Source organism: Helicoverpa armigera, chromosome 5, assembly GCF_030705265.1.
Source record: "Helicoverpa armigera isolate CAAS_96S chromosome 5, ASM3070526v1, whole genome shotgun sequence".
Classification (NCBI taxonomy): domain Eukaryota; kingdom Metazoa; phylum Arthropoda; class Insecta; order Lepidoptera; family Noctuidae; genus Helicoverpa; species Helicoverpa armigera.
This window is the reverse complement of record NC_087124.1, coordinates 4756283-4770687: the sequence shown is the minus strand read 5'-3', so window position 1 is coordinate 4770687 and position 14405 is coordinate 4756283. Positions and strand designations below refer to the sequence as shown.

Here is a 14405-nt window from a genome sequence, read left to right as displayed (position 1 = left end):
AATCAAACTCATAATAAGTAATTCACCGTAAGTAACAAGACAAGATAATCTTGTCAATATTATCGAAATAAGAAACCTAACTCCGACCTACACTAATGAGACATGTCTCGACAAAAAAAAATAATAGGTACCTAATAATATCTGTCTGTCAACAAAATCATAAAGCTACCCACAAAATACTGTAACCACAGAACATAATTCTGTCTAACGAACTCATTAATCTTGAAGCTGCTGTAACCACAAAAGGTAACCCGACCAGCTCAGATATTGTTTTCCAATATAATGAAACGGAATGCCGTAACATGTTGTATGTTAGAAAATAAACCAAATGACCAATACGCCTACGCTGTTAGTGCCGACTGAATAAGGAGCCGTGCACACGATTCTACTGGATTTAACACATTCTGACTGAAGCTTGACCTAGAAATAGTCAAATAGCTTCAGCTGGAGGAAAATATTGCAAGTAAACCATGCAATGATCAATGAAGGGTGGAACAAAACCTAAGCTATGACTAGCTGTGAAATGGCCGCCTGTTGGTCAAATGGTCGCTTTGACAACTGAAAATTATGATCAAATGGTGCAACCGAGTGTAATTTGTCAATGTTTTTTGGTTTAAGGTTCGACCTAAACAGAGATATGGAAAAAGAGGGAAGGGACTTCCAGTAGTTTGAAAATAACTTCTAAGAAACTGTAGTGCTTTAACTGTATATTACAGAGAGTAATATTTAGTTTTCACACCAACTAGAACCATGTGCATCAGCCTTAACCGGTCAATCACATTATCATCCCACGGCGCATTAATCATTAGCACCTGTTTCTTGCCAAAACAATTCAATTAATCCGATATCCGACCAATATGACAATATAATCGGCTCATTTGTATAAGGCATATGTTAATGAACGAGACCATTCATCATTGTTTCCTCACTTATTGTTTTTAATTTATTATTTTCGATAGCTAGATTGATACGAGATTTATAAGTGGTATTTATTTATTTATTTAAGGACAACCAACAAAGCATACACCAGGAAAAACAAGTAAATGTAGTATTAAATATTGTAGGAAAAGACGAGCCATCTGATAACTTTTTGACAGTCCGAAATTGTAATTCTTCGTTTTGGTAACATTTTGGGTTTGATCTTTAAAACTCTTTTGGTTAGGTCTACTTATTGTAACCACTATAACTATAACCACTTGTAACTTTTAAGACACAATACACATATGGAGATATACTTATGTTTTACTTCAGTATACATATGTGAGCTATATTTATTGTATTTGTAAGCGTAAGGGAGCGCTCAGTAGTGGCTTAGATGTCGAATCATACAATGACTATATACATTTACCCACACAAGTATGGATCATCCGCTTTTGTGAGATGAAACATCTATGAATATGGTTTTCAATGGTATCTTAAATATAGTATTCAAATGGAAACGTCGACTTTTTGATATTTGGAATGTTTTATCAATATTTATCAGTTTTATTAATTTAACCTTTTGAACGCCAATGTCGGCTATAGCCGACATGAGCAAGCGTGCCCTGTGCGCCAACGACGGCTATACTCGACAAAAAACAGGTCGCAGAAAAATACAAAATAAACCTATTAAATCATTACTTTTATGTATTTTTTAGTAGATATTTAATTAAGATTTTCGGGCTTGGCGTACAGGGCATAGGAATACCGATATGGCGTGGCGGTGAAAAGGTTAAACTTTCACATACCTATTATAACTTACCTCTATATTATCCTGCCTACGTTGTATACATATCAATATACATTTTCCAATGAAAAGATTTCCCCTCTTTGATATTTATTAGGTACATACTCATTGGTTAAGTTAAGATTGTTTTATTACTTGAGTTTCAAGTTTTAATTATGTTTTGGTTTTATGAGTTAGCTTAATGGCAAGTTATATCCAGTATCAATTAAATCTATGCCTTATTTTATAGCTTTTGGAATTAACTACATACTTAGTACTTTCTCTACCAGATTTATGATTTAGTAGAATGTATATAGGTACTGGTTTCTTTAATAGCTGTTCATTTTAATTTTGTTTAATTGACTGGCTTCTTCTAAAGGTTTCACCCTTATCTTTATAATTCTAGGTTGATGGTCAATCATCAAGGATCTATTTTTAAACGTCTGTAAGTCCCTCGATACGGTTTTGTTTTCTGCTTTAAATACAAGATTCAGTAGTACTTCGGTACTCAGGTAAATATCATTGTGATTCTGGCGTGCGTGCCCACTGATCGTCACACCGTTCCCTTACCACCCACGGGAATAATAAGAAAGAGTATAAAAATGAAGACCAAAATAAAACAAATTCGCTGTAAAAGCAAAATAAATTAGTTCTAAGACACAAAGTTTGTGTGGTAGTCGTAAAAATATAATTATTTTATACGGAGAAATATTATAAGCCCGACGAGTACGGAGGAAAGGTTTAATTAGTGGACTCAATTTAATTTCTAAAAACACTGGCTGAAAATACCTCGTTTCGCCGAACTCTTTTTACACAACATACTACTATGTTCTTTATTTAAATAAATTTTAATGGCCGTACTTAGAAATGGGAACAGGATGCCATTTAGGAATAAGATTAAAATATCAAAATACAGTTCCATTCGAATAACTTAGCGTATGCGTAGAACCTATACTCCATTTAAAATAACATTAGAAAAAGTAAACCTTTTTTACTGTTTGTTCAACTGATTTTGATAAATAAATGAACTGTAAGTGATGTTGTGATAAATTGAGTATAATTTTGTCAGAGCGGCAACATTAGTTTGATACAATATTGTAAACTATCGTAGCTAACTTTAAAGAAGCTGCTTATTTAACCCAAACTTGATACAATTATTAATGAATAAATCACGGTATACTCTTTTCATAAAATATGCGCGTTGGTAGACAGTGTTTAAATTGAATTTAACAAGACAGATAACTTACTTTGCGCGGCTCTCGCGAAACTTGTAACTTTATAGAAAACTGTGAAAAAAGTCTACTTCATGAGAAGCCTTTGAAAACTGAATAAGAAAATCAAGATTATTTAGTGTCTTCTTACAAATCGATCGGAGTAGTTTTACATCAACCGCGATATGAGTTAAATGAACCTATTGAGATATGTTACACAAATTCAGTGCTTTCGTGATCAACAACAACAAACAAAAACATCGTCATGATTCTCATACCCTTATCCAAATTATATTCTGGGTCGGCGCAGCATATTTTCATCTTCCATCTCTCAAAACAAGCTCTTCTTAAATTAGTACATAAGTTCTGTTACGAACGCAGCATAAACAATGGGTACTATGATGTGCAAGCTTTTATTTATAAACTTCATATTGTTATCTTAAGTGAACTGAAATTATGAAACATGTAGAATGCGGTCAAACAAGCATTGGACTATAGGGTAGTAAATCTTGAGGTCCTGATGCGATTAAAGATTTTGGTTATTAAGGAGCTAGATAAACTGGATTAATACTTTAGAGCTTATAGTTGAAGAGGAAATATTATTCTGTTCCTAATCTTAATGACCACAATCAGATTTTCACCATTGCTAAGAGATTCTCAGCTCACCGCAATCTGTTGACCGCAAGCTGAAACTTAAGGCCAATTCTCACAGTTTCCGGGATCGATCTCCGTATCGACTTCCCAACATTCCTTCTGCTCAGTATCAAATTTTTAAACACGATTCTTTCCAACCATAAATACTTCATACGTTTACATACAAGAGTTTCGGATTCGCCTTCTATTTACAATTTTACAGTGTGACTCACTCGAATGGGAATATCGATAATGTCCAACATCGTGGTGTACGTACGATTCGCAATGGATTCCCTCGTGCTATATTTATCGAGAGCGGGATAGACGAGGCGGGGCGGCGCGCGGGGGGAGGGGTCGACGCGCCCGAGCACGTGGTATTAATAGTCGCGCGCGCATGTCAGCGCGCACCCGCGCACTCGCACCACACCAAATCGGGAAACGGGAATAGCCGACCGATGTTTGGGTTCAATGATAGATAGAAAATAAATCTACGCACTACTTCGACAGTTTTATGCAGTTTATGTAGGTATGGGTGAACGTTCGCCTCATTAGATAGACTGGAAACTTTGTAGCCAGACTGCAAATAGCGCCAGACGACGAAGTATGCTTAATTGATTGCCATTCGTCTCACCTATCTTGTTGTCTGTGTTAATCCTGGCTGTTGTTGCCGTTCACCTTTGTTTGAACTTCGAACAGTCAAGTTAGTATATCATCAGTTTAACGGCTCTAACATTCTTGACTACGTCTTCAGTCTATTCTTCTATTATTGCTTTCATAAATAATTATTTTACACCAATATCTAAGAAAATCTAGAAGAGCTACGTATGATTTCGCTGGTAATAAAAATCAATCTTATATTATGCTTACATTCTGATATATGTAGAGGCAAATATTTTGATAATGGAAAAGTAAATGAAATCTTGGCTTATCTCTGCACCTATAAACCCAATATTCTTTATAGTTTCGTTTATAGGGCAATGAAAAACATGTCGATAAAAGTGTGCCTTTACTCAGTAACACTGTTTTGATAAAATAATTTGAATTTGGCAAAACGTGATCGCAGAACGTTTGTTTCAACAATAAACGTGGGCATTTATTACAATCTATTATAATAATTTGATGTTCAAATGTTTATATTATTCACAAAAGCATCCCAAAAGTGTAAAACTGAGCGGATGTGACGTAAGAAAAATCTTTCCATTGATTTATGCTCTAAGAACCTAATCATTTTGAATTCAGACGATACATTTGGACGAATGGAAATATAACTAATTTTTGGGAGTTGTCACACTACATCACGGGCTGTTGATAGTTTCATAATCGAATTATTTGAATTAAGAACTAAGAACACAATTTTTATTAATCATAGACTAAAAAGCGTTGAACTAAATACATTATACCGACTAGTCATAAACACGTGCGCTCTACACATAAGACTTTTTACATAAAACTCTTTATTGACTTGCCGTAATGGGGTCGTGCATGTTAGAAATTAGGTCGTGATGTGACTACAATCACGGGTTTAGTTTGTTTAGAGGTCACGGCCTCAATGCGAGGAAACGAAATATTCTATCAACTGTGCGAAGAAATAAAGATAGGATTATTAAGCCGCTTGTATTTTTTAAGGGATTAGGCAAAGAGAGCTTCGAAAGTTATGTCTTACAAGTACATTGCTTTCGACCGGTCATGAACCCTTGATATTACTGAAAAACGACATCGCTCTAACGGTACAGGAATTGTATTTCTGCTTAAAGCTGTCTTCAATCCATGTTTATTTTTAATGGGAATAAAGCGAGAAAAACAATTTCCATACTTTTCAATTACCTCATGACAAAAACATTCCGAGAGGATTTCCACTTAAAACCACATCCCAACGCCGTTTCAGTTTCAGGTGATTAAATAAAACATACGCGAGGTAAACACTGCCTTTCTCAGGCTTCAGCAAGCATTAATATGTACAAGCAACTTGGAAATGTATGTTTGTTACAAATACTCTTTTCTGCGTAAGCCAGGGTGCGTCACTTCTAGTAGAAAAATGGTTTTAAAATTATAAATGTTGTATTCTAAGGTCATCTAAGAAGTAAGCAAATTGCGTATTCTTCTCTGTAGACCCTCTTCTTGATGTTGAGCATGAAGGTCAACTTCAGATGTTTCTCGTAACAAATTAAAGATCGTTATTTCAAATTGCTCAGGCTAAGACCCAGCCAAGTACACATAGAGGTCATTTAGAACGCCCATATTCAGCAGAGGACGCGGTAACTTGAAAATAATACCCCACTTCTACAGGACCGTAAAACTGTACCGTAATTCAGGATTTGTGACGTACACAAAAACGATTTCAGTACTCGTAAAAACGTTTAGTATTAGCTCTTTCGCAGACTGTAATTACTGCATTTAATTCGGTCATTATTGGACTTTTGTGACGGGGACGTCCTCCACCTCACTCAATGTCAGGGAAGCTGTGATCATTGCTCCTTTTGTTACAAAGACCTTTATTAAGGTAGTGAGTGAGAGAGCAATGGACGCTTGACATGAAGGCGAAGGCTGAAGACAATTTTAAGTGTTTTTGACCAGTTTTATACACTTATTAAGTTTCATAAAGTGCTTAATGTTTAATGTACTTCTGTATTTGGTAGTCGTATGTATTTCGATGATTTGCGACTTGAGTGGCCTCGATTATGACAGGAACATGTCGTGTACCTACATGATGCCTTTTTTGGACACCCTTTTTTCAAGGCTTCCTCTTTTATAATAACTTTCCTATGTTGTCACGCAACGTTTTTATCTGAAGTAGGTAGATGCTGTATCACTAAACATAAAGTATTTGCTTTAAAGTATTAATACATGTTAATTCCGCTGTCGAGACATCGCATTGTTAGCAAATCAAATGCCAAAAAAGTAGCGAAACATTATTAACCCATTATAACTTAGATGTATTAGATAAATTGATATTTTCCATAATAGAATATCTAACAATACACAAAGAAGCTCCAAGGTGCGATCATAAAGCCGAAATCGATCACTACCACGCACATTTCATTCTTAAATCCCAAATCACACAATAAATTCTCATATGATTTGTCGAATAATATGATGTTCTCATTACTTTCAGAATACACAACAGTTTTATTGCCATGGAAATAAACCTCTGAAAATGTAAATTGTTATACCTCATTAGCATTTAGAAAAGCTTACGTAGCAAGAATATATTTGGAAGTCTACTTGGGCATGTAAATTTATCAATAGAGTGTCGCAAAAATGTTTTAAGGGTCTTCTCAACATTTCTCCTTTATTTAAGAGGTGTAGGATAAAGTTTATTGTTGCCATGGTAACCAGTAGTTCTGCTTAGCATGATCCCCTAAGAGGTCCATTCTTATTTTCAGTTTAGTAAATCCATACAATGTGGTGTTTGTTTCCATCAATCGTATGCGTCTGAATGTACCGAAATGGAGTTAACGTTTATCTGGCTGCTACATTGCAATGACTGAGAAAGACGATACTCCTTCGTTAGACTGATTGTTAGAACTTCGTTATTGTGTCTATCCGTACCTATAGGAACATGTTTGGGACTACCGAATGGCCAAGTATGTTTGCAGAAAGGTCTAAACATCCAGTGACGCATAATTGTGTGAAAAGTCGTGAGGATGGACAAAGCTCATCTAAATACAACATGAACGAACTTGTGTAAACCACGTTTATCAAAAACGTGGTTATTACGTATCGATCACGTTTTTGTCGGACATCGCTTTCAATGACGTCAATTTCAAATCGGTTTTTCTCGAGTGGCAGAATCCCTGATTTCGGGCGCTCTCTATCGTAAAACTATTTACCAAGTTAACAGCGCATTTTTGAAGTATCATACAGTTTTATTGAATGAGAAACTGCTGAATAAGACTCGTGCCTTTTTGGAGTTTCAAGTAAATTAAACTTTACGAGGGCTCAAAACGGAGCTGCGGCCGGACAGTGAGAAGGTACTTAACCTGTTTTATGATGCTCAATTTAGGTATTCAATAAAAATACTCATGCACGACATCTTACTATGTAATGTTATAAAGCGAAAGTTCGTAGGGATGTAGCATGTATGAGGTTATGTCTGTATGTAAATATGTTACGTTACTTTTTGACACTAAAATAAATGGATAGGTTTTAGTTAGAGGTACCTATATGTACATATTTACTTAAAAATTTAATGTCCCATATGTATTTGTCGATCTACCAATGTAACTAGTGATGAAACTGTTTCACAAAAACACCCTGAACGAATTTTGAAAGCCCCTCTGAAGAAAAACCATAAGAACATGTTCGTAGAAAGGGGAAATATATCGGCGTAACGCACATGGGATGTGTAAAATGATGTTTTGATTCTTTTGTGGCAAGTTTTAGTTCCACCTGTTTTTGACACTCCGGGAGCGTAGCGCTCGTTATGGCAAAATGGCCGAGAGTGCCCCGGGAGCATTGTAAACTGTTTTTGTACTAGTGAGACCGAAATGAAGAGTTATTGCCTTAATCTCTGCGTGTGGATAAACGTAGATACATAGGTATGTGTCTATTTTTGTGTATTCTATAGTTTGGGTGATGATACCGGATTTTATTTTGGCTACAATATCATAGATTTGCCAAAGACAAAGCAGCTTTGTATGTCATTAATTCTATTGCTTTTCGCTTGTCACAAGTTTTACAATTGCTCTTTAGGTTTTTTTGGCTAAGTTGATAGTAAAACCAATAGATTGTTCCTTCGTAGCATAATTATACAATCGTCCTATCAAATAAAATGTCAAGTAAGATTCGCTTTCGTAATTTCTGTCAACAACAGAAGTTACACAGAATCTAACGAAGCGTGTCAATGAATAAGCTTGTAAATCTGAGGTTCCGTAGAAAATTGCTCATTTCTGTGTAACAAGTATTCGCAGTGACGGGGCTTTCGCTGAAAGATAGCTGACGTAACAAGTAGTAAATTAGGCAATTTTTTATCCGGGTTCGGGAAGTGGAAAGTACTTTGAGACGCGGGTGAAATCGCAGGAAACAGCTAGTGAAAAATAAATTCCATTTAAATCCGCGATCGTTGAATTTTGTTTTCGTTAATTTGGTTTCAAATTCGATCCGTGTTTGAAACAACACAGACAGTTTAATAAATAAACGGCGCGAACGACTTTGGAAACTGTTACCAACTAAAACTGCGATATTTTATAAATAAACTCTGTTAAAACTATGAAGGTTTTTATTCTACAATTTATAACAGGCTTTTCATTGTTGAACACGTTGCTATTTGATTATCACAATAAAAGAGTTTTGAAGTTTCATTTTTGACTTTCGTAGTGGTATAAAACTTAAAATGATTTACAAGTTTTTCAGTGGTAAAATATCTTCAGTAAATCCTTAGAGTGAGTTGCCTTGGACCATTTAACTATAAAGATAACCATTGTAAGTCTAGGCAATTTAGGCAGAAGCTAATAAAAATATTCAAAAACACTATCACTTTAGCAAAAAGCCTACAAGAAAGATCAGAGACAATATTCCAATATTTGCCAGCGCTGTCTAGATAAACAAGGGTAGCTTTCAAGAAAACTAGGGGAGAAATAAAGCCGACAGGCAAGAAAGGTGCTTAAGTAAATAGCGTTTTAATTATTCATTCATTTCGGAGTTACAACAGCTTAACATGAACTTGTAATTAGCAGAACTTTTAAGCTGATTTGTCATTTTGAAATTATCAATTACTGGGTATAAACATCAGTCGTGGTGGCCTAGTGGGTAAAGAACCAACCCTTCAAGATTCTAGGTCAGGCAAGTACCAATGCAACTTTTCTAAGTACTTATATGTTGGCAATCAATGACTGATTAAAGGTGAAGGAAAACATCTCGAGGAAACCTGGACTATTATGCCTGAAATCAACAAGCCGCATTGAGCAAGCTTGGTGATTAACGCTTAATTCTTCTCCATGTGCCGAGCAGTGGGACCATGAAAGACTAATGATGAAATATAAACATACCTACGTACAAAAATGGGCAAATATATGTGCAAAATATGACGCTTATTTTTTTTTATCCGCTAGATTTAATAAACGGCGACTTTTAATGCAAAAGCGATCGGGCAATTTGTTCGTAATCCATCCATAGGCGTTGGAGTCAGTCCAATGTAGGTCAGTTGCGAAAAAGTAATTAAAACGTATAAAACTAAAGCAAACGAGGGGAGCGTAATAGCCGAAGTACTGTTAGCGTTGGTTTATTGATGTGGATACGAATATATTACTTCTAATTGAAGATAAATATTGGGAAACACTCGATAAACGAAGCTTCTAGTGTTAATCTGATTGTCTTTTGTCGAGCACTGCATTGTATTTTAGCGAATTCATAAAGGAGGTTATGCAAAGCCTATTATGACCTGTACAGTGTATACCTTTTTGTTTCCCCCACAATATAACCAGTGTGTATTTCAGTGAGAGGATAAGTAATCGAACATATAGGATTTCGTTACAACCACAAGTAACATTGTGTTGTTATTAGATAAATGTATCGGAACAGAAAGATATTGATTTTAACATCTCCTTTTGTTCGACAACCCAAAAAAACGTAATAAATATTGATGATGCTCGCGCTATCGTGATATTGTAATTGGGTTATTTCTCGCGTGAAACAGAATCGACAATAAAAACAATACGTGGATTCCTGTGGGAATTACGAGACATGTAGTGATAACGGGAATTATTTTCAGAACGTTTTCAGATTTATTTCCGAAAATTCTTTCGTAATTTATTGTTTTTGGCATTCATTGATTCTGATGAAATCATACTTAATTCTTTTCGCAAACCAAACAACAGTTGCTTGTCAGAATTTTTTAAACGATAATAAATAAATAACACAGGTAGGTAAGCGTCCGTCACAACTTCTCAAGAAAACTACACGACTATTTCAACCACGTAATTAAGTAGTAGGTACACATTACTTGACCCACATTTTGCTAATGACCTGACATTGACAGCCCACAAACGACCTTCAGAAAATAAACACACGGACTTCGCAACGTTCGCAGAAATCATCATGCCTTAGCGTAATAAAAACTGTCATCACATACTATGAATGAATGCAGTAATATGCACTATGACGCATTTTACACTGCACGGAATAATTTCGATGACACGATATTTATAATCCGGTTATAAAAATGTGGTAACACAATCGTTAATTTCTTCGCACGAATGTAGGGCTGGCGAGAGAAAAAGTTGGCATACTCGATCTTTTATTATGTGGTGTTGGTTAAGAGTTAAATGTCAGTAGTAGAATTACTGCTACCTATGTAATGTGTGTAGGGAGAAAGAAAGTGAACCTATCTTTTTTTTTACACACCAATGACTGAATGCAGGTAAAGGACAACCTCTACCTCTTAAAGAAATCTGGAGTTTGAAGTCTGTAATCGACAATACAATAGGCCTAGAGCAAAGTTTGGTGATTAATGCTCATTGTTTTTTTGTATGAGAAGTGCTCTGCAGTTGTACAAAAATAACGCTGATGATAATTCTTTCTACCAACCTTAATCGAAGCTCGGTTTTATTCAGGATATTTTTAATCGATTCAGCAGATGACAATAGTAGCCAGAAACAGATTTATAAGTAGTGAATGAAACTGGCACAAACATGTGGCATCGCAGCCCTGTTGCGTTGTGCGCGCGCCGAGTCCATTGCGCCCACGCACGCGACGCGCAACCTTGCACGTATCGGGGACACTCGCCACTAAGACCAATCAACCTATTACCTATACATTTACGAGGTACATTTTAAATTATTGTTAGATAATGTTGCGTTTTGGTGACTCGCTTTTCTGAGCTATGGCCAGAAAATGGGAAGTTTTGTCCTGTCCTCTCTGACGTCATTCCACAAGGTATTCTTTCTTTACTTTCTACTCTACATAATCCATCCATCGTTCCTTTGGTTGCTACCTTTGTCTGTATCTATCTATCAACTTCCATTCTCACAACAAATGAATTTTCAGACCGCAGACTGGAATTAGGACCAACTTATTGAAGTTACTGGCAGGGCAGTAAGATTAGAGTATTTTGAGAAGTTACCTCTATCTCTTACTTCGCAGGATTATAACGTCACCTGAAGGTCAAGGTCAAAATTGTTGAGGTCATCCGTCATGTAATGTTGTGTAAGCGAATTTAACATAACGTTTTGACTAAGCATTTTTCATATGACGATCAAAATTCTGGATTTGTAGTAATTAAATTCTTTAAACCGGATAACGTTATGTTATGAATGTAAATTGATTAACTGGTTCTAAATAAAACCCAGTTCAAGGTTTTTTTAAACCTTTTTAGATTTGGAATTCATTAATTGATGTTTGGTTAATTACAAAAACATTTCGTTGGTAAAAGGTTAAAATACACCATGGTATTTTACTTATAATATGGTCGTGTATGCTTTGAAATCACGTAAGACTAAAGAATATCTAACATAGTGTCTCTTTATGAAATTTTGTCTTTATTATTCTTATTATGTCCGTCTATCCATTAATGCGGGTTGCTGAAGATCGAGTAAAGTGACGAACCTTGGGTTAGGCCTTTGTCCATCTTTCGACTGTCAGGATGACGACGACAATCCCTTTATAAAATCGATACGATACATTAATGACAAAACTCCAGATTTCTCTTACATTAAAAAGTCACCGATCTACCTATAAAAAACGCAGCTACAAGTGATTTCATACGAGTTCAGTTTAACACGGTTGTTTAACAAGTTTACGAGTTACGCACATAATTAACTTGTAATTCGTCTCAGGCTGTGTGACATTTAGCCTTTGCCTGTTGGTCATGGACTGAATTACTGAAATAATTACGAACGTAAGACGTTTATGGGCATAAGGCTCGTTACATCACTATTAAGTGCAATCTGAACTTTAGCGGTATTTATGGTGGTTGAAAGATTACGTGTCGTTGAATTTAAAAGTAAATACTTTGGTTTTGTTAATCGTTTTAAAACAAGGCAGTTTTTAACACATTATAAGGACAGATGCCAGCAGGTCAACCTAGCTGAAATTGCCAAATTTTACTTCCATTTTATTGTGATAGGGATGAACATCTATTGAAAAGAATTAACAGATTTAGGCAAGTTGATGTGCTGTCTATACCTACCCAGTCACGAGTGTTAAATACAGTTTTTAATCACATTTACATATATTTTGCTTTCTTTCAAATGAGTTTTACATACCTAATTATTAGCCGATATACGCATCACAAAACGCGTATACGTACAATAACATTGCACAGCTTATCAAACCACCGAAGTAATACATAACCAACCTTTAATTTAGAACAAAAATAACAACTAAGGAACCATTATTTCACTACATTCTTCACTAAACAATAGAAATATCGAGTGGAGGTGAACTTTACCAATTACCAGCGGTAATTAGATTAGCAGCACAAACCTTATGATTAGCAACTTCACACGCGAGTTCATGAACTCGTACGCGCCAATTTGTTACGAAATATTCAATTAAACAAGTCTGAGATAAGAAGTTTCTATTCTATTAGATTAGATTATGATTTCGTTGCGGTATAGGTGCTTGGTGGAATTGAAACCGAAAGTGAACGAGATTTTTTTGTATTATAGGTGGAGTTTTGTAAATAAAGGCAATACGTACCATTTTACAGGGTTCTGGCGAAAAATCCTCCAATGTGAAAAGGCTGTTAAAGTGTTTTATACCATCCCATGGCTATCCGACTAACAGAACATAAATAAACGTATTTAGTGCACACGAGTACATACTTATTTTTATACCCGAAGTAATAATATGCAAAAGTAGCCAGCTTGATAAACAGTATTTAAACGGGTGATCGCACAGGACTATGTCTGGATAACGTAACACCTAGCACTCAAGAATAAAGTCAAACTTAGTTAATTACGTCCCAATTAACTTTTAACAGTCCTCCAGTATAACTTAAATGGATATTTATTGCTCAACTCTTGAAATTAATGAGATATCAGGGACCCGTCCTGAGGGAACTTCACTTTGTGAAGGTGAACATCGAAAATATATTGGAATCTTAGAACAGTTAACGAATCGGACACGCCATTCGTGCTTCCGTGCCTTCTCCATGACCAAAGGTAAGTGGTGTTCATACTCGTTACATCTCAATTTGTAACAATGTGATGCTATGCACCCCACGCGTTGTTTGGTAGACTTTTTCGCGAAGAGATTTGTGATCGTGGCGGTTCCAGATGATCCAATGCTCTAAGGCTGTATCGGACAACAGACAGTTACTGATAGTTTTGCAATTTGTTGGCAGTGTTAAATGGATTAACTACCGACTAGATGGGTTTAGTTCATACTTTATTCAACTGAGAATTCTTTACTATTTTAATAGTTCTAAGCTAAAACTAAGTTTTTCGTGGGAAATTGACCCTTTTTACAATAATATTATATTTTTCAAATGCAATTTATGGGTACATATAGTATTAACCTCTTAATGACCGACCAAGTAGAGTAATAACTAAGATAATACGTTGTATTACGATCCCAACCCTTCCCTTTGTTTATTGTTTGCCCGCGGCTGAATAATGACAAGCAATCACGACGTAAAGGTATGCATTGACAGATCAAAGTGCTCATTTACTTGTCTTTGGGAGAACATAGAGCATAAGAACTCCTTTGTTTGTTATTTTGACATTTTTGATGCTAGAGTAATTTTTTATATAATAGATAGAACAGAAACTATCTAATCTACACCGTAAGTAGGTGTTTTACTATAGGAATATAAAGGTCAAAGATATTTTTTATGTTTTTCGTAGGAGTACAATTTTAATAGAAACGCGAACGTGATGTTTTCGTTAACGTAATTTGTCGTTTACACTTTGGTACAT

At 35.5% G+C, this 14405-nt stretch overlaps 2 protein-coding genes across 3 annotated transcripts in view; one reads left to right on the top strand and one right to left on the bottom strand.

Moving 5' to 3' along the window:
- Window positions 1-2235, top strand: part of LOC110370634 (MYND-type zinc finger-containing chromatin reader ZMYND8) — a 64657-nt gene extending 62422 nt beyond the window's left edge. Inside the window, exon 23 of the mRNA XM_064034663.1 lies at window positions 2218-2235. The gene's annotated coding sequence lies outside the window, so the exon portion shown is untranslated. The remainder of the gene's footprint in view (window positions 1-2217) is intronic.
- Window positions 1-14405, bottom strand: part of LOC110370411 (serine/threonine-protein phosphatase 2A regulatory subunit B'' subunit beta) — a 128381-nt gene that overhangs the window by 31056 nt on the left and 82920 nt on the right. The gene's annotated exons all lie outside the window — the stretch shown is intronic.